General features: G+C 36.4%; 1 long non-coding RNA gene and 1 other non-coding gene across 2 annotated transcripts; one reads left to right on the top strand and one right to left on the bottom strand.

Annotated features, from left to right (window-relative positions):
- Positions 1-3458: 3458 nt before the first annotated feature.
- On the bottom strand, positions 3459-3586 carry LOC111580099 (U6atac minor spliceosomal RNA). Its single transcript, XR_002747150.2, has one exon. It is a non-coding gene; the product is annotated as a U6atac minor spliceosomal RNA (small nuclear RNA).
- A 1387-nt stretch (positions 3587-4973) lies between these two features.
- Positions 4974-8381, top strand: LOC129350869 (uncharacterized). The gene is made up of 3 exons (XR_008604430.1): positions 4974-5301; positions 6788-6936; positions 7883-8381. It is a non-coding gene; the product is annotated as an uncharacterized LOC129350869 (long non-coding RNA).
- Positions 8382-22084: the final 13703 nt, after the last annotated feature.

Here is a 22084-nt window from a genome sequence, read left to right as displayed (position 1 = left end):
CAATTACATTCATTACAACGGTGCAAGGCACGCCTGCAAGGAAATTAAGTGGTGAGAGGAAAGAAAAGCTTAATATATACCTCCTTTATCCTATCCCCCACCTCTCAGTTCTTTTTCAAATGCTCCACGTGGAGCAGCAGACCTCAAGAAAGAAACAGTCTCAGTCGAAGAAGAATAAATCTCGTCAAAGTCCCCCTTCACCTTTCTGCCTCCAAGAGGCTCCTGTCTACCGTTACTATGGCTGCACTTGTCTGGGATTAAAAAGCTTTTCCAGAAGGGTGATCTCTAATGCAGCTTTTACACAAACCCAACAAATGACACCAAGTCTTAAAAAACTGCTTAAGACCTTCACTAAATTAAATTCCAATTTCTTTCAGGGAGGGAAGAGCAAATTAATTGTCTTGTGTGGCGTTAAACCGCAAACAGCCTGTAAATCAAGCGGTTAAGAGGAGAAGGGAACCTTTTCATTCAGGGCTTTTAAATCTGAATCAGAGCAAGTGGATAACACTGCAACCTTCTCAAAGGCAGGTGTTGTCCCGGAGCCCATTCTGCATGTGGCAGTGAGTACATTCAAACTCACTCATATAATTTAGATAAGTCTTGTAAAGGTTTGGAGTTCAAGTCAGGCCTTTAGAAAATGTGAAGTATATGAGTAATTGTGTCAAAATAGAAATGCTGGAGTGGCACGTTTGATTCGGAATCCGTTAAATATCATGTATTTATATTACACCTGACAATAACAGCTTTCTACATGACAAAACCGAATTATCCTTTTAAAAAAGCCAGAAATAAGCCCTTTAACAAAACAGCTTAACGTAACAAGAAGTGAACATGCAAAATGAAGTGTTACTCAGCATAGTATTTTAATTAAAATGCCACATTGCTTCTAACTTCAGGAAATGCTTTGTAAGAAAATACAACATCAGATCATTGTTTCCATAATTCATATGACAGGAATTAAAAACAAAACTACTGAAACAAATGAGAGCACCGAGAAGTGCACGCTTTGTCTTTTCGTGCCGACAAATCATTGTGGCCGTGTGTAAATTATTCAACAGGATCAGGCCCTGGTGGAAACCTGAGCATAATTAAATTGCAATAAAATAACATTAGTGTGGACAGGCTGTTAGAAGGTGATGTAATTGGCTGCTCCGGTGGTCATGGTTCAACTGAGGAGGTCGACTGTCATGTCTTCTGCTGATCCTGGGACTGGAAGCTGACACAGACAGGCTGGACAATGAGCTGTACACAATTACAGACATGTTTTGTGTAATCTTAATGAGGAAAATGAAAGAAATCTGAACTTATGAGCAACACTAGTCTGTATCTAGGTTTAAGTCTTGTGTCAGATGGAGCACTTGTTTCTCCAAAGAGCATAAAGGAGAATGAGAAAGGATTGTTTCACCATTGAGGCATTTGCACCATCTAGTGTCCAAACTGTGCTCACATATGCAGGACATAGCAGGTGCACATTGTAACGTGTGGTAGAATGAGCTGAGGAGTAGTCAGCCATGGACTTGTGCTAGTGGATAGCAAAAAGAGCGAAGACCTGTAGATTTCCACAGGTTTCCATTTATTTTAGAAATAAAAATATAAAAGTCAGCTCTACCACATATTATTTTAGTGAGCACAGAGGTCCGCGTACACACGGCCGAGTCCATGACACAAGCAACAGGAAACTAGGAACCATGAAAAAAGGGAAGAAGAGTGACCTATTAACCATACCAAATTAGCAAGGCGCCACCGTGTGGCGAGATAGCGGAATACCATAGTAATGACAATAGTAATGACTGTTACATGCTCTGTTGAAATATGTCACAATAACATGTTAAAATCTTATTAATTCTCAAAAAAACCACATCATGCACAAGCCTAGTTCCTATACAGAATATAGCATAGATAGGTAGATAAACCACCAACACTAAATGATCGTCTCGTGTTACAAAGTGAAGAGTTCACCAGCAGGAGGTTTACATTACTGCTCTAACACTGTTGCTCTGACAGTAGCAGTTGTAATTTGGTAAAAGGATACAGAGGTCTCACTGCGCTCTGCCGTTTATCATCTTCTCCTCACTGGTTTTCCTACAACTTTGACACAAATGAGGCAACGCGATCTTTGCCAAGTGCCTACTGGTAAATTATTGATCATGATAAAACATGAATTAGTCAGTAGCTTTTGAATGTATTGCAGTTGTTGTGCCTCATTTGCCACTTGAGCATAATTGCGAGCTGTACATCTGAAAGTGTGTCATGTCACGTCATGTAAATGGAGATAGCCTTATTAGCTCGTGGCAGGAGATGGGTGTCTCAAATCCATTTGAGATCTATTGACATAATCTCTATGTATTTATTGGTTTCATGCAATGCAACACTACAGTGGCAAGTTGCAATATCTGAACAATTCAGCCGTACATGTTCGAATTAGAAACAAATTCTGAGAAAGAATAATGATACAAAAGCCACATCCTGCAACTTGACAGGACTGATTCCTTATGATGGTTATGTGTGAAACCTTGACAGACTGAGTCCATATTTTTGAGGCTATTGTTGGCAGCCTACGCCATAGTTTCAAGGTGGAAATGCTTGGCCATGTTTACTGTTTATTTTGCTCATGATATGTCTTTTAGCGTATTTTTAAAAACACCATATATGTTACCAAGATAGCAAAACCTAGATTTTCATTTTATGTTAAGTTTCCAGGAATTTTATGCAATTTTCTGGGGATTTTGTGGCAATTTTCTGTGAATTTCATGGTGATTTTATTGCAATTTTCTGGGAATTTTTGGTCAATTTTATGGGAATTTTTGGGCAATTTTATGGGAATTTCCCAGTAATTTTTCTGGAATTTTATGGGAATTTTCTTAATCTTTTATGGAAATTTTCCAGGAATTTCATGGGAACTTAACCAGAATTTGATTGCCAATTTTACATGAATTTTACGTGAATTTTCTTTATTGGCAATTTTCCTAGAATTTTATTGCAATTTTCCGGGAAATTTCTAGGAATTCTCCTAGAATTATATGGAAATTTCCCTAAAATTGTATGGAATTTTCCCAGGAATTTAATGCCAATTTTTCAAGAATTTTTTGTAAAATTTCCAGAAAATCTACGGAATTTTTCTAAGTTTCTTTAGGAATTTGCCCGGAATTCTATGGGAATTTTATGAACATTTTCCTGAAATTTGATGGATAATTTCGTGGAATTTTATGGACATTTTCCAGCAACTTTATGGGAATTACTATTATTATTATTATTATTATTATTATTATTATTATTATTATTATTATTATTATTATTATTATTATTATTATTACAACAACACATGAAGAGCTATAAGAGAACAGTGTTGCATTTTGTTGACTGATCAGGAAGAGCTGTAAAGCTGCACGGTGAAAACATGATACACTATTTGAGATATGTAGACATGCAGTGAACTAAATTGAGTTAAGTTAAATAAACGAAAAGCGTGATTAGAGATGCTACGAAGTAGGTGTCAATGCTTTAACCGTATGCGCGTTGCAGGCCACAAGGGCCAATTCCATTCTTGTCAAGGGGAGTGCTAACCTTCTCTCCTTTCATACAGCACGTCTTTTACCCCCTGCTGACGTCACTTTATAAACACTGAAATGAAGGACGAGTTTTACTTATGGTGTAACTGTGTCCACATAATTTTATATGTTAATAGTCGAACTACTTTATCTTTCCATTACACTTACTGGTTTGAATGAAACTATTACTACAAGTTTTAATTCGACGTTTGTATATGTTTGTTTGGATACTTCCACCCACAATGCACTGCCTGGTGGATTTCGATCTCATTGGTCGAGATAATCACGGATTGTAAAGCTCATTTTAAACTCCACTAAATGTACTTCCTTGGTACGTGCTCGATGTTATTTCTGGGAGAAGGATAAATAGAGCCATTTTTATTGTTTAAATGCGAGCAGCAGAATTTGTGGAATGTTTTATGAGACTGAAATATGTTTAGTGATGTTGTTCTTGTTTTGGCCGCAAGATGGCGGCCATGGTTCAGGTCAGACTGACATCATTCAAGTAACTGTTCAAGTATGCCTGATATCAACATAAAAAATGCATCAAGCGGTGAAATAATCCAACAAACAAAAACTACATCAAGCTGTAGTGATTAATTAGGGAATCTTCTTAGGAATATCCTCAGCCAAGAATTTTATTTATGTTATTTAATGTTTAGGATGTGTCAATTTGTCATCACCATAATTTGTTTGTAAAAAACTACTTTGCACGACCTTAGTGGAAGCTTGTAGAGACAATAATTCATTTAATGTTATTGTATACGTTTTTAACCTCAGGTGTATTCATCCCTTTAAATTAGTTAAACAGACGTGTTAGAAAATATGAACAAATTGCCAAATGAAGCTTTGGAAATAATAATTATTAGACCACCCATTGTTTAGTTTTAGAAGTCTATATCAAGAATTCAACACTGACCTTTAGTTTAAATCGTATCATAATGGTATAAATAATATACCATTTGCATCTTCTTAAAGATATGGAAAGTTCTTGTAATAACTCTGTACATATAATAAATTATGTTTGATGTATGTAAAAAAAAATGTAAACATTTTTAAGTTGGCAAAAGCATTTTATATGTCTCCGGTCCGTGTATTTATCTGGCAATTGGATTTTCCATTCTGAAACAGGTATTGAAAAACAAAAAACGAGTGGTTATTTGATTTTCGTTTTAAAATACAAAAAATTAAAATTGAAATACAAGGCGTTTTTCCTTTTCATGATCAAAAAGGGATATATGAAATTTTAAAAATGCTTTGACTTTCATTATATATTTAGAATAACAAAAAAGTAAAATGAGTAAGAGACAGAAACGGAAAAAAGTCCGTTTTTTCATTTTCTGAGACCGGAAGTGGTCATCAGCAAGTGTGGAGCCAAACAGAGTACGGTGCATAGACTGTATATAATTTTTTTTCGTTCGTTTTCATGGTCAAAATGACAGATCAGGTGGCCGATCTTAAAATAAATCAATGTTGATTTTTTAATAGAGTGTTAAAGTTTTGCGAAGCCAGGGGGCGGGGCTACTTGATTGACAGTCTGGTCTGGAATGAATGACAGGTCCTATGGAGGAGGAAGCAGAGATTCTGTTCTCCTTGTTTGGATTAATTCTGATATAATAACTGTTGGTTTATTTATTGGTAGAGCAGCAGAACCTTTTCCACAGACAGTTTTCCTCCCCGTTGGCTTGTTTTAACCAGTTTTCTGCCTTCGGCTGATTCTAACAGCAGACACTGAAAGGACACTGTTAGTTTGGTAAGTGTTTATCTTCCTAACGGTTCCGCTTTTACTGCACTTTATATGCAGCTTTAGTGTCAGATATAATGTGTGCCATGCACTCCAGATGTTGGAGGAGTTTATTTCTGTGTGTGTTGACCAGAGAAGAAAGTTAGCATAGTAAATATTAGCTTTAATGTTAGCGATGCTAACCGAGCTAGCTGTTCAGTCGTAGTATGATTAAAGCTAACGTAGCATTAAGCTAACGTAGCATTAAGCTAACGATGTTTGTGTTGAGTTTCATGTAAACTGCTGAGTGTGTTGTGTTACTGTAATGTGGTACATTTAGTGAATAAAACTGTCAGTGGAGACGCTGGTTCACATTAATGTAACGTTTAGAAAACCTAAATGTGATTAAAACAGTAGGGTTAAGGTGTTGTCAGTATTCCTGAATATCTGCTGAGTCTCTGAAGTTAAACTGGAGAAAACAGTAAATCTACTCTCTAATGGTTAACGTTGTTTAATGACTGATTCACATGTTAATAATAGAGTTAGCATCCAGTGAATATTAGCTTTAATGGATTTAGCGATGCTAACCGAGCTAGCTGACCAGTCCTGATTAGCAGCTAAATGTAGCGTCAAGCTGACGATGTTTGTGTCGTTTCTTGTCAACAGCTGTTGTGTTCCTGTAATATGGTTCATAAAACTGTGGCTGGTTGACATTAATGTAATGTTCAGGAAACTTAAATGTGATTAAAACAGTAACGTTAATGTTCTAGTTGTCAGTAATCAGCTTTAATTTGACGCTTAAACAAACTCTGATAGTTTTAAATGACATGTTTTATTAATTTGTTGAAATTGTCTCATTTGTTGTTGTGATGTTGCTGCTGATTCATTAAGACCAGATGATCCATGTTGAAGACACGTTTAGTTCTAGTATCAGAAGTACAAGAAGGAAAATGGAAGTTTAGTTCTGCTACGTCAAAGATTTCAGGAATAAAATAAATAAATGAGTCTTTATGCCTCAAACTTTATTTTACAATAATGAAATAATCACAGATAATAACATTATAAATAGCAGAGAAAACCTGAGAGAATAATTTCCTGAGAAGTCTGTGAAAAGCAGCTTTTTCTCCTGAAAGATCAGAATCAGTTCCAACATCTGCATCTGACAGCATCTAGTCAACCAGAAAGAAAAGAAAAAAGAAAATGACTTCTTCTGATCACATCTGTTCCGCTGCTCACAGGCTGCTGCTGCTCACATTCTTCACATTTATTGTCCACTTTTAAAAGTTCAGCAGACAGGTGCTCTGCTCTGGAGTGTGATGATGTCGTCGGTGATGTGGAGAGTGAAGTTTCCGTTTCACCCACAGCGTTCTTTAGGGCAGCCGGGTCAGACGCGATGTTTGAAATACTGACCGACAGCTCAGATTTAACTGTCTGTAGTTCCGTTTTGATGGATGTTAAATTTTCACTCAAAGCCGCCAGGAGCTGGGTCTTTAAAATAACCGCCGTCTCGTTACAGAGTGAAAGTAGCAGTTCCTCCTGAAGGTCAGAGATTGAAGCATCTGAGGGCCTCTTCAAAAGAAGACGTAGTTGATGAAGGCGTTCTGGAGCAGGACCAGAAAGACCACGACCAAACAGCCTTGAGATCTTAGGCAGCGTCTTCCTCAGGTGGGTATCAACGGTGTTCATGGTCAGGTCTGTGGTAATCCTGTCAAAAAACAAAACAGAAAAAAATGTAGATTATAAATCAACATTTAACCAAAGCACTCTGTGTATAACGCCATAGTATAGGATGTAGTTCAGTAAATGTCATAGTATACTTTTCAAGAATAACAGTATAGCCTGTAGTTCACAGTACAGCATGTCAGCAAAGAAAAACCCCATAGATTATTATGTGGTTCAAAAAGCGCAAAATGATAGGAAGTTGCCTAAAATTGTCATGTATAATATGTGGTTCAAAAAATGTCATAGTGCAGTATATTGTCAAAATAGTATGTTATTCAAGAAAACATCAGAGTATAATATGTCATCTAAAAAATGCCATAGAATAATAATTTCATTGCACAAGTGAAAGTATAGTCATTTTTAAAACTGTTCAAATTCTTCTATGTTGCTAAAAAAAAACAACAAAAACTAAAACAAAACAAAGACAAGCCATAGTAATATGTCAATTAAAAAAGCCTATAGTGTGTCGCCCAACAAACATCATAGTATAGCATGTCGCTCTAAAAAACGTCATAGTATAGCCTTTAGTCCACAAAACGTTGTTATGTCTCGGCTGTCTGAAGTAGGTGAGGAGCCACACAAAAACAGTCCAAACGCTGGTTTCCAGAGGATGAGACGAGTATTTATTTGAAAGAGTAAGTTTACAACAACACAACATGTGAGGTGGTTAAAAGCAAATGGGTGTTAGTAAAATAAAAATAAATAAACAGAACTAAAAGTGAACTTCATGTTGACATTGATGGGCATTCCAACCAGGAACAAAGTGACAGATAATCAATATGAAAAAAAACTTCCTGTTCACCTCTTAAAACCCCCAAACACACCGCAGTAGCACCCTAAACTAAAACTACCAATGGGGTCCCTGTTTTCCTTTCTGAACAATTCAAAGGTCCCTCTCTATCTCCCCACACATCCACCAACCACTGGAACACATCTCCAAAGTTCTGCCGGGCCAGCTCAGCTTCCCCTCAGAAGAAGTGGCGCCACCTGCCAGATGAAGGAGCCTGTTGAGAGGCAGCTGGCATCGTGATTGGACTGTACTTTGGTCTGTTCCAGTCCAGCTTCAGCTCCAGAGACGGCAGGTGGGACGAGTCAACGGAGGCCGGGTGGACGAAGACATGCAGCTGAGTACAATCCAGAAAACAACAGAGGAGGAGTGCAGCAGCCCAGAGCCAGAACAAACAGAGTAGCATCTTATGTCTCTTAGAAAACATCATAGTATAGCCTTTAGTATGAAAAAACGCCATAATATACATCGTATATTGTATAAATAACAAGTCAAAGGAAAGAGACATACATTGTAGAATTGTAGTAATTGTGGGCTAACTGATTTACTGATTACCAGTATTTTATTTTTTACTGATTTACGGTAATAAATAAATTTAAAAATGGCACTACTTTGGCTCTGGGCCTTTATCTACCTGTGGTCGCTCTGTCTTCTGGAGTGATTTGATTGATTGTACATCACAAATAAAACTCCTTTAACTTAACATCTGTAAACAAAACAAAAACGTTTCAACAAAGTTTTCTGTTAGAGTTTGTGTTCTTCTAAGTTTAACTTCAAGATTTTAAATACTTTCATTTACTGCAAATGAATATCCAAATGAATATACTCCAAATGTCTCACTAATAATCATTATCAGCCTTAAAAACCCACAAAACACCCCTCTATACTCGACCACACTTAGTACAGTCCGGTTCCCCCTTCTATTAATCTGCTTGGAATCTTCCACTTCCTGTTTGTCAAAGTGGCCTTCTACCTGGACAGGTTTTGTTGGAGCTCATGCAACAAACATTTTGGGTAACTGCACTTTAATATGGATGGATGACACTGAATTAGAGTCTGTTTTAATGAGACTGAGATAAGATGTGTAGCTCTGTCATTAAATAGGAAATTATTTCTCAGAATTCACAGAGAAAAGTCTGAAATGTTTGCTAGGTTAGCATCCCACATGTTCTTTGGCTCAGCTAAAGCTAACTCTCTCCAACTTCTGGATCTCTTGAGTTGCTTGTTGTTAAAATATCTTGCTAGAGGTGCTGAAGCTCAAAGTCTGAGATGTTTGTTCAAAATAAGCTCATTCTCAAGTCTTATCTGAACTGTCCTCTTTTGTTTTAACTTTCCCTAAACTTAGGAGTTAATGAAAGAGCAGCACATCCAGACTCAGTCTCATTTATGTAGAGATTAAACTTCCGTGTCATTCATTGATGTTAAAGTGCAGTTTTTCAAATGTTTGTTGCATATGCTCCCGACCAAACCAGTCCAGGTGGAAGACGATGTGAAGAGAAAGTTCCAGAGGATGAATATCACACATTTACGTTGGAAATAAATGTCCTTTAATTAGACGTCATGCAAAAGTTGGATTTCCCTTTAATGATGTTCAAATCTTTGTGGAGTGTTTTGCTGATGTTGGTTTCTAAATGTTTTTTGACACTCGGCCCCAAAGTTTAAAACCTTTTACGGCTCACAAGCTGCAACAATTCACACATTATCAACTATCTTTCTGACTAAACTAAGATAAAAAGTGAAAAACTGTCTGATTCCTGCACCATAAATGTAAATGTTTTTGGTTTTTATGACAGTAAACTGAATATATTTGGGTTTGACATTTTATAAACCAAAACAAGAAAGGAATTACTGGAGAAAACAATCAACAGATTAATGGACAAAGAAAATGTGTTTTCCAACATATATGGCTGAATTACTCCAACATTACAAGATACATACAATTTTAATTCAATTTTATTTATATAACACCAATTACAGGTCAAATTGTCTCAAGATGCTTTATTTTTATATTTTTTGTCATATTTAAAATATGACAAAGTAAGAAATTTAAACCTTGACTAATCCAATTAATTATTTGGTTTTTAAGAGACTAATCGATAATTAAAATAACTTTCTCCACTAAAACTAATAAACATGAGGTCAAATAGAAGGAACAGTTTTAAATACTGCAGTCCCATGACGACAAGAATAAAGTTTCTCAACAAAAACTAAATCTGCTGGTGGATTCCATTAAAATCCGAATAAAGGATAATAAAGTGTGATACTAAAGGTTTGTGGTGCTAAAAATCTCAAAGTAAAGATATGAAGTTGAACATCTGCATGGAGGTTGATAAAAGTTGACCTCCCTTCATTTCTCTGGAGCGACTCCATGGATTTTATGGATGGTGGTTAAAGACCTGCTCTTCTAGTCGTCTTCCTTCTAGTCGCTGTAAAAAGTCAGTTCATCCTGGCTGACTTCAACACCTCTTCATGACAACTTGTTCTGCCTCGGACCTGGTGGAAACTCCAGAAACTGGGGAAAACCTGTGGAGACTCGAAGAACTCGTGGAGACTCGAAGAACTCGTCGGGCGGGGGAAGGTGTGGTGGGAGGTGGGGGAGTAGAGGGGGGAGGCCGCCACCCACCTCCCCGCCTACTCTCCGCCCTGACTCCACCCAGACTCCGCCTTGGCTCCACCCATGTGGTCACTTCAGGAACTACGATGCCAAAGGGACGACGAAATTATTTCTTTGTATCTGATCTGTAGCTCAGTGAGTTAAGGATTTGCCTATGGAGCTGCAGGTCGCCGGTTCAAGACCAGACACTTCTTAAGTTTTCTCAAAATTCTGACAAAGACAAAGAAAGAAAAAGGCCGGTGGTGGGTCTTGAACCGGCGACCTTCCAGTTGGTAGTCACTCTTCTTTTCCCCTGAGCTATTCGCTCAGATACTAAATCTTCTTTTTTTTGCGCATTTATCATCTATTTTTTGTCATTTTCGAGTTTTTTTTTTAACTCGAGTCTCGTCTCGACCGTTTTTCTCAGGAGGTTGGACTTCAGCCTTTGTGCTGGAGGGTGGAACCCTCAGTTCCAAGACTTTCCAAGCCTCCACACCTCCCGAGTCCTCAGGACCTGAGCTTTCACACAGTCTGAGGGCTGAAATTTTCTAAGTCCCACAGTAGTTCTCTGTTGGATTGAACTTTCAGACAGTCCAAGGACTGATATCTTCTAAGTTCCTGAGTAGTTCTCTGTTAGTTTGAACCTTCAGACAGTCTGATGGCTGAAGTTTAAACGTTTCCCAGTACTTCTCTGTTAATTTGAACCTTCAGACAGTCTGAGGACTGAAAATCTAAAAGTTCTTGAGTAGTTCTCTGTTAGTTTGAACCTTTAGACACTCTGAGGACTGAAGTTTTAAAAGTTTCTCAGTACTTCTCTCTTAGTTTGAACTTTCTGGTTAACAGAAGCCTTAAAACTTGTGACCATGAGTCTTGATTTCACATTTAGATCATCCATCTGAGTTCTTCTCAGACCTTCACCTGTGGGTTTTTTAGAAATCCTCAACAAACTTTGATTCTCTTCACTGAACAGTAAAGTTTGTGGAGATCAGAAGGTAAAATTAGTTTGATCAATGCCTTCAACTACTAGTAGACTTTATCTGGAAAGCAGTTTTCTGAAATGAGCTCTTACTGAATCTGTCCACAATTAAACAAAGAACATAGAAAGAGGAAATGTTTGAAGAAACAACTTGATGTTTTCATTTCAGACTAGAAAACGCTCTATGACTTTATCTGTTTTTGATCTTTTTGATCGTTTTATTGTCTCTTCTGTTTAATTTGATCTTCTAAAGTTTAACTGGTGTCTTTTCAAATGTTTTTTCTTTAGTTTGATTCTTCTTAAATGTTTAGTTTTGCTCTTTTCTCACCTTTTATTCTTTTCTAATATCTGATTTGATTTTGAAATGTTTTGTCATTTTAATGTTTAATTGTTTTTTCGTGTTTTATCGGCTTGTTTGAAAAATTTCCTTTTCTTTCCCCGTGTTTAATTTTTTGATTAAATCTTTAAGGTTTTTCTTTTTAAATGTTTTACCACCTTTTAATGTTTAATTTTCTTTTTAAATGCTTCATTGTATTTTCTGTTTAATTCCTATTTAAAGTTTTATTCTCTTTAAGATTTAATTTTCTAATTAAATGTTAAATTTTTTAATTAAATGTTTTGTCTTTTTAAAGGTTTAATAATCTCATTAAATGTTTTGTATTTTTTTAAATGTTTAATATTCTTGTTTAATTGTATTTTTTAAATGTTTAATAATTTAAAATATTCCATCTTTAATGTTTAATATTTTTGTTTAAATTTTTTTGTTTCATTTCATAATTACATGTTTTGTATCTTCTGTTTAATTATCTAATTAAATATTTTGTCTGTTTAATATAATTTAATTGTATTTAATGTTTAATTCTCTTTTTAAAAGTTTTATTGTATTAAATGTTTTCTCCTTCAATTTAATTGCTTTTTTAATGTAGTTTATTTCTTTAATCTTTTTTTTCTGTCAAGATTTTAACCCCAACCTTAAAAATGAAACAAACCCTTAAATCACAATAACAATACTTCTGTTGTCACAGTCATGAGTTAGTCAATTATTCAGTTTATCAATTCAACTTTATTTGTTTAGCACCTTTCACACAGATGACAAAACAAGCAAAGAGAAAAAAATATGGTAAAACTATGATTAAAACTCAAAAACATATTTAAAAAAAAAAAAAGATTTAACATTGTAATAAAATATGTTGTGTCCAGGTGATGGAGGGAGTTTATTGAAGTCTTCTTGGGCTCACATGGGAAATCATTTAAAATATAAACTTGATAGTCAGTCTAAGGAAACTGCAGAGCAACAGAAGAAGCAACAATATCTCCAGTTTTCTCCTTTAATGAGTCGACTCTTCTTGTGCTTTCAGACCAAAGAACTACAGACTCTTCACAACCTGCTCAAACTCTTGGTACAGGACCTCACCACACGGGTCAAGAAGGTTTCCGTCTCATTTCTACTCTGAAGCTCACCTTCTCCTGCTCAAACTGCTGACAAATGTTTCTGCTGCTCTAAAGTCTGGTCTCCAGAACTTCCTAAAAACTCTCAAAGGCTCTTCTGCTGCAGGTTGCTTTGTAGAACTGTTCCAGAAAACCTCACTAAACCACATGGAGGAGCCTCAAGATAGTCGTCCAAATGAAACCGAACAAAAACCAAACTAGCACAACCCAAACGCTAAAGTCTCCTGCAGCCTACCAGAGAACCTCTGAGAACAGAGAATCAGGACAGGAACTCTTACCTTCTGGACAACCAACGCTGGTTCACAAACAAGAATACAGAATGTGTCTGACCAAAAACCTCTGAAGACTCACTACAGCCAAGATAAAGACACAGCTGCACCAAATCTACTAATCACTGCACACATTACGACCATGTGCTCACTGTGGCTAAAGAACCTCATTTACCAAGACAACTATCCAGTACAAAGCCCTAAAACACACCAAGAAACACATTAAAGATGATTTTATTCCTGGAAGCTGCAAGCCAGCGCCTAAAGAACAAACTAAAGCAATGGAGCCAAACCTCGGTGGTGAACAGAAACAGAGGAAATGTTTGTCTGCAGCTAAATAAAGCAGGAAGACACTGAGCTGCTCAGGTGTTCCTGATAACACCAAGCAGCCACCTGGACAGCCAATAGGAACACAGCTTACTGGAAGTCCAGAGGGCTGGGTTAGTGAAGGAAATTTAATTTAAAGTTGAAGCAGAAAGTTAACAAAGAAAGTTGAAAACCACCTTCTGATACCTGAAATCTCTGAGTTTTCACACAAAGAACACCTGAACATGTCAAACTGTTTCCATAGTAGAACCATCATTGTAAAAACGTCACAGTATGGTGTGTTGCTCAAAAAACATTACGACCCGGCTGTCTAGGGTCACCGAGGAGCAACACAAAAACAGGACAAACGCTGGTTTCCAGGGGGTTAGGAGGATATTTATTTGAAAGAGTAAGTTTACAACAACACAACATGTGAGCAGAAAAATCACAGTCTGTCTTTAGTTCAGCTGAAAATATTAGATTTTATCTTTTTTTATTGACCAAACTTTTCAGGAAGTAGATGAAGAATAATTAAAGCTCTCATGTAGAAGTCCAACTTATTTTGGATCCTTGTGGAGAGTTTAATCTTAGAGTTTGTAAAGCTGTTGAGTTTTTAGAGTCACATGGATTGTTTTGACATTTAATAACAGAGTCCTGAAATAAAATTACAGTTGTGGATTTCTGTCATTTAGTCTGGACTAAACAAATAACAGCAGCATAAATCACAAACGTCATTATGAGGAGTCTGGATTGAGGTTTCTCACTTGATAATGATCAAAACATGAAATTTAGGTTAGTTTAAAGGAATATTCCACCTTAAATCTTTGAATGTTGTGACCTAAAAGGTTGGTTTCAGGAAGTATTCCATCTACAAGGTCCTCACACATACACCTTAAAGGAACATTCCACCAAAAATCCTTGGACATGCACCTAAAATGTTGGTTTAACCGAGTATTCCATCCAAAATCCTCAAAGAGACCTGAGGGGCTGGTTAAAAGGAATATTCCACCTAAAACCTCAAATATAGACCCGAAAGGGTGGTTTAGAAAAAATCCTTCAATATAGACCAAAAAAGTTAGTATGGAGGAATATTCCACCTGAAATGTAGACCTGAGAAGCTGGTTTGGAAGAATAAACCATCCTAAACATCCTTAAATGTAGACCTAAAAATGGTTTGGAAGAAAATTCCACCTAAAATCCTCCAATGTAGACCTAAAAGGTGAGTTTAATGGTATATTCCACCTAAAATTTACTACTGTAGATCTTGGAGGTTAGTCTGATGGTATATTCCACCCAACATCATTGAACATAAACTTAAAAAGTTCAAAGGAATATTCCACCTAAAATTCTTCAATGTAGACCAAAAAATCTTGGTGTAAAGGAGTATTCCACCTTAAATGTAGACCTAAAGGATGGTTTGGAGTAATATTCTACTCTAAAATCTTCCAATGTAGACCTAAAAGGTTGATCTGATGATATGTTCTACCCAACATCCTGGAACATTTACCTAAAAGGTTGGTTTAATAGTATATTCCCAGAAGAACCCTTGAACATTGGGCTTAATGGTATATTCCATCCAAAATACTTGTACATATACCAAGAAGTCAGTGTAAAGAAATGTAGACCTAAAAGGATTGTTTAAATGAATATTTAAATGATTATTTTCATTATTTAATAATCTGTTATCAGTCAGAACCCTGGCAAACTTATTTTCATCAGTTTTTTTAGTGGAAGCCCGAGGCTCAGCAGCGTCCTCAGACCCACGAGTCGAGGAGTCGCTGAACTTGTTGGTTCGGTTTGAAGGCCTCAGTGTGGTCCAGTAGAAGTCCACGTAGCGGTGTTGGCTTTGAACCGCAGCAACTGGCCACCATCAGGTGGACCGGCTCGTCCTCGTAGGGCTCCTCCTTTAGCCTTGAGGGGACCACAGGAACATTCAGTAGCTGTTGGAGTTCTTCCTGTCGGGCTCGTGGTAGAACAGCTCTGAAGAATCTTGTACTTGTCTTATCTGGAACAATCTAACAGCCTAAACTGTTAACAGCGGTGCAGACAGAAGAAGCAAACACAGGCATAGATTAAGACTCAAACTAGATTTATTTTAGAAAACAAATCAACTTAGAAGCATTTGTTCACACATGTGGCTGAATAGGAGGCCGTCCAATCAGGTTAGAGGTCTTCACTCTGTAGGTTGTTTGTTGGGTGAGACTCTTGGACCTCCATCAGCTGACGTGGATGTTTGATGGTCTTCCTCTCTAGTGCCAGATGATTCATCCATGAATTCAGCAGACTGAAATGAAGCTCATGCTGCCGTTATTGAATTCCTGTTCCAGATCAAATGTTCAGAGCTCACCTTGAATGCAGCCGTCTGCTGTCTGGATAGTTTTTGTCATTGTAGTCTTCAATCAAGTCTTTTTCCTCATGTCAGGATGTGATGAGACTCTCAGTCGCTGCAGACGTCCCTCATTGTGCATCTCCAGAGAAGAAACAGAAAAACTGGTCACTGCTTCTGGTCATCACAAGATGGGTTTCTGACAGGTCACCAGGCAACATCTTTTTATAGTAATGACAAACATACCTGCATTCTACAGGAGTGATTTTCCTCGTGCAGGTCAAGATGTGTGAGGAGCTTAGAGATGACCGGAGCAGGAGTCATCCTCACTAATTCAGCTTCCACCTAGAAACAGAAAGACCACAAACAAACACACTGATATACTCTCAAACGTTCAACCTCACAGCCTCAAAATATCTGTTTAGGAAGTGTTGTGTTTCTAAATTCTGCTGAAAGCATTGACAGACATTCTCTTACAAGGTTGTGTTAAAAGCAGCCTGTCCTCTGAGCTACTGAGAAATCTTCCTGAACAAAGTTTCTACGTGTAAATTGGCTCAACAGAAACTAAAGCCTCAGTCAGAGACAGCAGGTATCGCAAATTATAAACAACTTTCTTTGTTAACTCAGACTTTCTGCTTCAACCTCACATAAAAAGGGGAGTTAAACGCATCAGGTGACTGAAAATGAACGGCTTGTGCAGTTCTAGATCCAAAAGTAGGATGTTTCAACTCATGTTTTACTACAAATACATGCAATAATAAATAAATACAATGGCTGGTTGTTAGTTTATTCACTATTAATGTCACTTTATATACTGGATTGAACTTGAGCAGTGGAAGAGAGAAGGAATTTAATGAGATTATGGAGATTCAGAGAGGTAATGTTGTGCAATGTTAAGCGTGGTTTAATTCAAACCGGCTGAATGTTAAACTTCAGTGCAGCGCAACAGGTTTCAGTTAACCTTAAAGTAAAATAACTTTTTTAAAAGCTAAAATACACAGCAGAGAAATACAGGTTGAGAAGGTCATTCTAATAATGAGGACAGCTGCTGCAGCAACTAACACAGGTGTTCAGTGGTAAGTTAGCCACCTGTGTTAATTAGCCCGCTAGCTAACTTAGCCGCTTAGCTAGCTAACGCGTCCGGACCAACTGCTCAAACACGACAAAACACAACTCTTCACAAGTCGCTGACTTAACGTACAACAAAACAACGCTGCTGGTTAGAAGTATTTATTTTCTTACCGTGTTTTACTCCAAAAACAAGGTCAACAGCAGCCAGAGATGCTACCACACTTGCCGACCATAGATATACATAGAAGATTAGATATGCTAGCGCGCTGTCTTCTATAGATCTATGGTCTGACCAATCGCTGCTCTCTGGCTCCGCCCTCTGAGAATCTTGTTTTCGTTTGGCTCCACACTTGCTGATGACCACTTCCGGTCTCAGAAAATGAAAAAAACGGACCTTTTTTCCGTTTCTGTCTCTTACTGATTTTATTTTTTTGTTATTCTAAATATAAAATGAAAATCAAAGCAGTTTTAAAATTTCGTATATCCCCTTTTGATCATGAAAAGGAAAAATGCCTTGTATTTCAATTTTAATTTTTGTATTTTAAAACGAAAATCAAATCACCACTCGTTTTTTGTTTTTCAATACCAGTTTCAGAAAGCAAAATCCAATTGCCAAAATGTATACAGACCAGCAAGACAGCCTCTATAAACAGGCTGAGAATCAACAAATTAGATGTCCATTACAACATTACATTAATCACAAAGGAAGAGGCAGAAAACAGTGGTTACAGTGGTCTAATAATTATTTCCAGAGCTGTACAACGTAAACCTCCTCTTCTATTTTCAATATTTTAAACGGTCAGATCCCTAATCTTGACTCAAATCAAATAAATGCAAACAAATGTACAGTATTTTCAGTTTTAAACTATAAAAGAGCAAAATAGTTAATTAAAAAAAGCAACACGTCACAGTTTTTCATTGGTGGAGAGATCCATTTTTAAAAGTTTTGCTTTCATCTGTGATGTTGACAGCTGTTTGCGGGGTTATTTTATGGGGACAACATCCTTTTATGTTGTTGTTTTTTACTTTACTGCACTGGAAGGCTTAATAGATTGCCTAATGCTTACTTTGTCCGAAACAAGTGCAAAATCCAAATAAATGCGCACACGCTACATTTGGACAGATTAGATATGTCAGTGTCAGAGACTTCAAGGGTAAAGTCCTGAGTACATCAGAGAGTAATGGATGAACCAAGATGGAGAGATGAAGCCGGGGGAAAGGGGGTATCTCCCTGAGTCCTGAGCAATGGAACCAAGTGAAGGACCAGATTTCAGAAATTGACGGTGCCGTTGAGAGAGTATAAGCATTCCTTTCATTGTTATCTGTTGAACTAAGTGAACATGTTGGATAATTAGTTTTGTCAAGGATCAGTGTCCAAAGGTTCAAGTAAACCATGAAGCTCGGATGAAAAATTTAGAACATCCTATTAAAAACTAGTGAAATTTCTCCACAAGTTGAGATAAAATTTGAATAAAGTGGAAGTGAAACGTCCATGTCAACTGTTTAATTATTTGAACAGTTTTAAATTTTACTATATTTTGTTCCTAAATTCCCCCCTTCAATCCACCCTTCAAATGGGATCAGGATAATCCTGATTGTATCCCAGACCTACTAAAAAAGTTTTGGACAACACATCGCTTACTGCAGGTTTGATCCTGATCGAAACCAAGCCTGGATTACTTGACCTAAGCCGATTTCAGGATCTTTTTTATTTTCTTTTGATTAACCCACTTTCAAGATTTGATCCAATACGAACAGATTACATAGAACTAGTGATGGCTGATCGAGGCTTTGTTGAAGCTTCGACACTTCATTCAAAACATGGTTCATTACTCGAGGCCTCAATGACACACAGTGCTCGAGTAGGACATCTAGTGGTCAATAATATGAAGTGCAATCAAGACGTGGTCGTTGGTTCATGGATTGTTTTGGATTTGATTCGCCATGCACACATTCCTGTTTGACTACACTAGATGATTGTATGGGTTGTAGTGGACACAAAAATAATATTACTAGTAATAATAATGACAATAACTATTGAAGAGCACGTTTCTTATTTCCCATGTTTGTCTGTATCCCTATATACTCTTTGCTTATATTCCGTGTTATGAAACATTTAAACGGTGCTGCTACATTCATGAGATGCTCTACAAATACAGACTGATGTCATTTTCACATGGGGCTGGTGCAAATAAAGATTTTATGGATTATTATGGATTTTGGCAAAGTATGTCTTGGGGTTTATTGGTAAAGAGGTCAGTAAAGAGGGTGTGCTTATGTAACTGGTTATGAGGTTTTATTGAGAAATAATTTATCAACAGTTTTGGGACCACTGTTCCCTCTAAGCTGTGCGCGATACTTTTTTTTTTTTTTTTTGCGCATTTATCATCTATTTTTTTTTGCCATTTTCGAGTTTTTTTTAACTTGAGTCTCGACTCGACCGTTTTTCTTAGGAGGCTGGACTTTAGCCTTTGTGCTGGAGGGTTGAACCCTCAGTTCCAAGACTTTCCAAGCCTCCAGACCTCCCGAGTCCTCAGGACCTGAGCTTTCACACAGTCTGAGGGCTGAAATTTTCTAAGTCCCACAGTAGTTCTCTGTTAGATTGAACTTCCAGACAGTCCAAGGACTGATATCTTCTAAGTTCCTGAGTACTTCTCTGTTAGTTTGAACCTTCACACAGTCTGAGGACTGAAATCTTAAAAGTTCTTGAGTAGTTCTCTGTTAGTTTGAACCTTCAGACAGTCTGTTAATGTTTCGATTAAATCTTTAAGGTTTTTCTTTTTAACTGTTTTACCACCTTTTAATGTTTAATTTTCTTTTTAAATCCTTCATTGTATTTTCTGTGTAATTCCTATTTGAACTTTTATTGTCTTTAAGATATAATTTTCTAATTAAACATTTAATTTTTTAATTAAATGTTCTGTCTTTTTATTGGATAGGTGTAGTGAGAGACAAACAGGGGAGAAGAGTCGGGGGAAGACTTGCAGCAAAGGGCCACTAGCGGGACTCGAACCCGGGACGCTGCGTCAGGGACCAGCCCCTGTACATGGATCACCCGCTTAACCCGTTGAGCTATATGAGCACCCATGTTTTGTCTTTTTAAGGGTTTAATGATCTGATTAAATGTTTTGCATTTTTAAAAATGTTTGACATTCTTCTTGTTTAATTGTATTTTTTAAATGTTTAATGATGGAAAATACTTCATCTGTAATTTCTGATATTTGTATTTTAAAAATTTTGTTTAATTTCATAACGACATGTATTGTATCATGTTGAATGATCTCATTCCATATTTTGTCTGTTTAATAGAGTTAAACATTAAATTACATTAAATTATATTAAACAGACAAAAATATGGAATGAGATCATTCAACATGATACAATACATGTCGTTATGAAATTAAACAAAATTTTTAATATACAAATATCAGAAATTACAGATAAAGTATTTTCCATCATTAAACATTTAAAAAATACAATTAAACAAGAAGAATGTCAAACATTTTTAAAAATGCAAAACATTTAATCAGATCATTAAACCCTTAAAAAGACAAAACATTTAATTAAAAAATTAAATGTTTAATTAGAAAATTACATCATAAAGACAATAAAACTTCAAATAGGAATTAAACAGAAAATACAATGAAGCATTTAAAAAGAAAACTAAACATTAAAAGGTGGTATATGTACATATAATTTAATTGTATTTAATGTTTAACTCTATTAAACAGACATAATATTAAATTAGATAATTCAACAACATACAATACATGTCATTATGAAATTAAACAAAATTTTTAAAATACAAATATTAAAAATTACAGATAAAATATTTTCCATAATTAAACATTTAAAAAATAAAATTAAACAAGAATATTAAACATCTAAAAAAAATGCAAAACATTTAATTAGATTATTAAACCTTTAAAAAGACAAAACATTTAATTAAAAAATTAAATGTTTAATTAGAAAATTACATCTTAAATTTCTTAAATCTTTTTAACAATAAAACTTTTAAAAAGTTTTATTGTCTTAATTTTTTTTGTTTGATTTAATTGCTTTTTGTTATGTAGTTTATTTCTTTAATCTTCTTTTTCTGTCAAGACATTAACCCCAACCTTACAAATGAAATAAACCCTTAAATCACAATGAAAATACTTCTGTTGTCACAATCATGAGTTAGTCAGTTATTCAGTTTATCAGTTCAACTTTATTTGTTTAGCACCTTTTACACAGATGACAAAACTAAACAAGCAAAGAGAAAAAACTATGATTAAAACACAAAAACATTAAAAAAAAAACATTTAACATGGTAATAAAATATGTTGTGTTCAGGGGATGGAGGGAGTTTATTGAAGTCTTCTTGGGCTCACATGGGAAATCATTTAAAATATAAACTTGATATTCAGTCTAAGGAAACTGCAGAGTGACAGAAGAACCAACAATATCTCCTGTTTTCTCCTTTAATGAGTCGACTCTTCTTGTGCTTTCAGACCAAAGAACTACAGATTCTTCACAACCTGCTCAAACTCTTGGTACAGGACCTCACCACACGGGTCAAGAAGGTTTCTGTCTCATTTCTACTCTGAAGCTCACCTTCTCCTGCTCAAACTGCTGACAAATGTTTCTGCTGCTCTAAAGTCTGGTCTCCAGAACTTCCTAAAAACTCTCAAAGTCTCTTCTGCTGCAGGTTGCTTTGTAGAACTGTTGCAGAAAACCTCACTAAACCACATGGAGGAGCCTCAAGATAGTCGTCCAAATGAAACCATACAAAAACCAAACTAGTACAACCCAAACGCTAAAGTCTCCTGCAGCCTACCAGAGAAGCTCTGAGAACAGAGAATCAGGACAGGAACTCTTACCTTCTGGACAACCAACATCAGTTCTCAAACAAGAACACAGAATGTGTCTGACCAAAAACCTCTGAAGACTCACTACAGCCAAGATAAAGACACAGCTGCACCAAATCTACTAATCACTGCACACATTACCACCATGTGCTAACTGTGGCTAAAGAACCTCATTTACCAAGACAACTATCCAGTACAAAGCCCTACAACACACCAAGAAACACATTAAAGCCTATTTTACTGCTGGAAGCTGCAAGCCAACGCCTAAAGAACAAACTAAAGCAAAGGAGCCAAACCCAGTTCAGTGGTGAAGAGAAGCAGAGGAAATGTTTGTCTGCAGCTAAATAAAGCAGGAAGACACTGAGCTGCTCAGGTGTTCCTAATAACACCAAGCAGCCACCTGGACAGCCAATAGGAACACAGCCACCTGGACAGCCAATAGGAACACAGCTTCCTGGAAGTCC

This window comes from Amphiprion ocellaris, chromosome 16, assembly GCF_022539595.1.
Source record: "Amphiprion ocellaris isolate individual 3 ecotype Okinawa chromosome 16, ASM2253959v1, whole genome shotgun sequence".
In the NCBI taxonomy this organism is placed as follows: Eukaryota; Metazoa; Chordata; class Actinopteri; family Pomacentridae; genus Amphiprion; species Amphiprion ocellaris.
The sequence above is the reverse complement of the archived record's forward strand: the minus strand, read 5'-3'. Positions and strand labels throughout refer to the sequence as shown.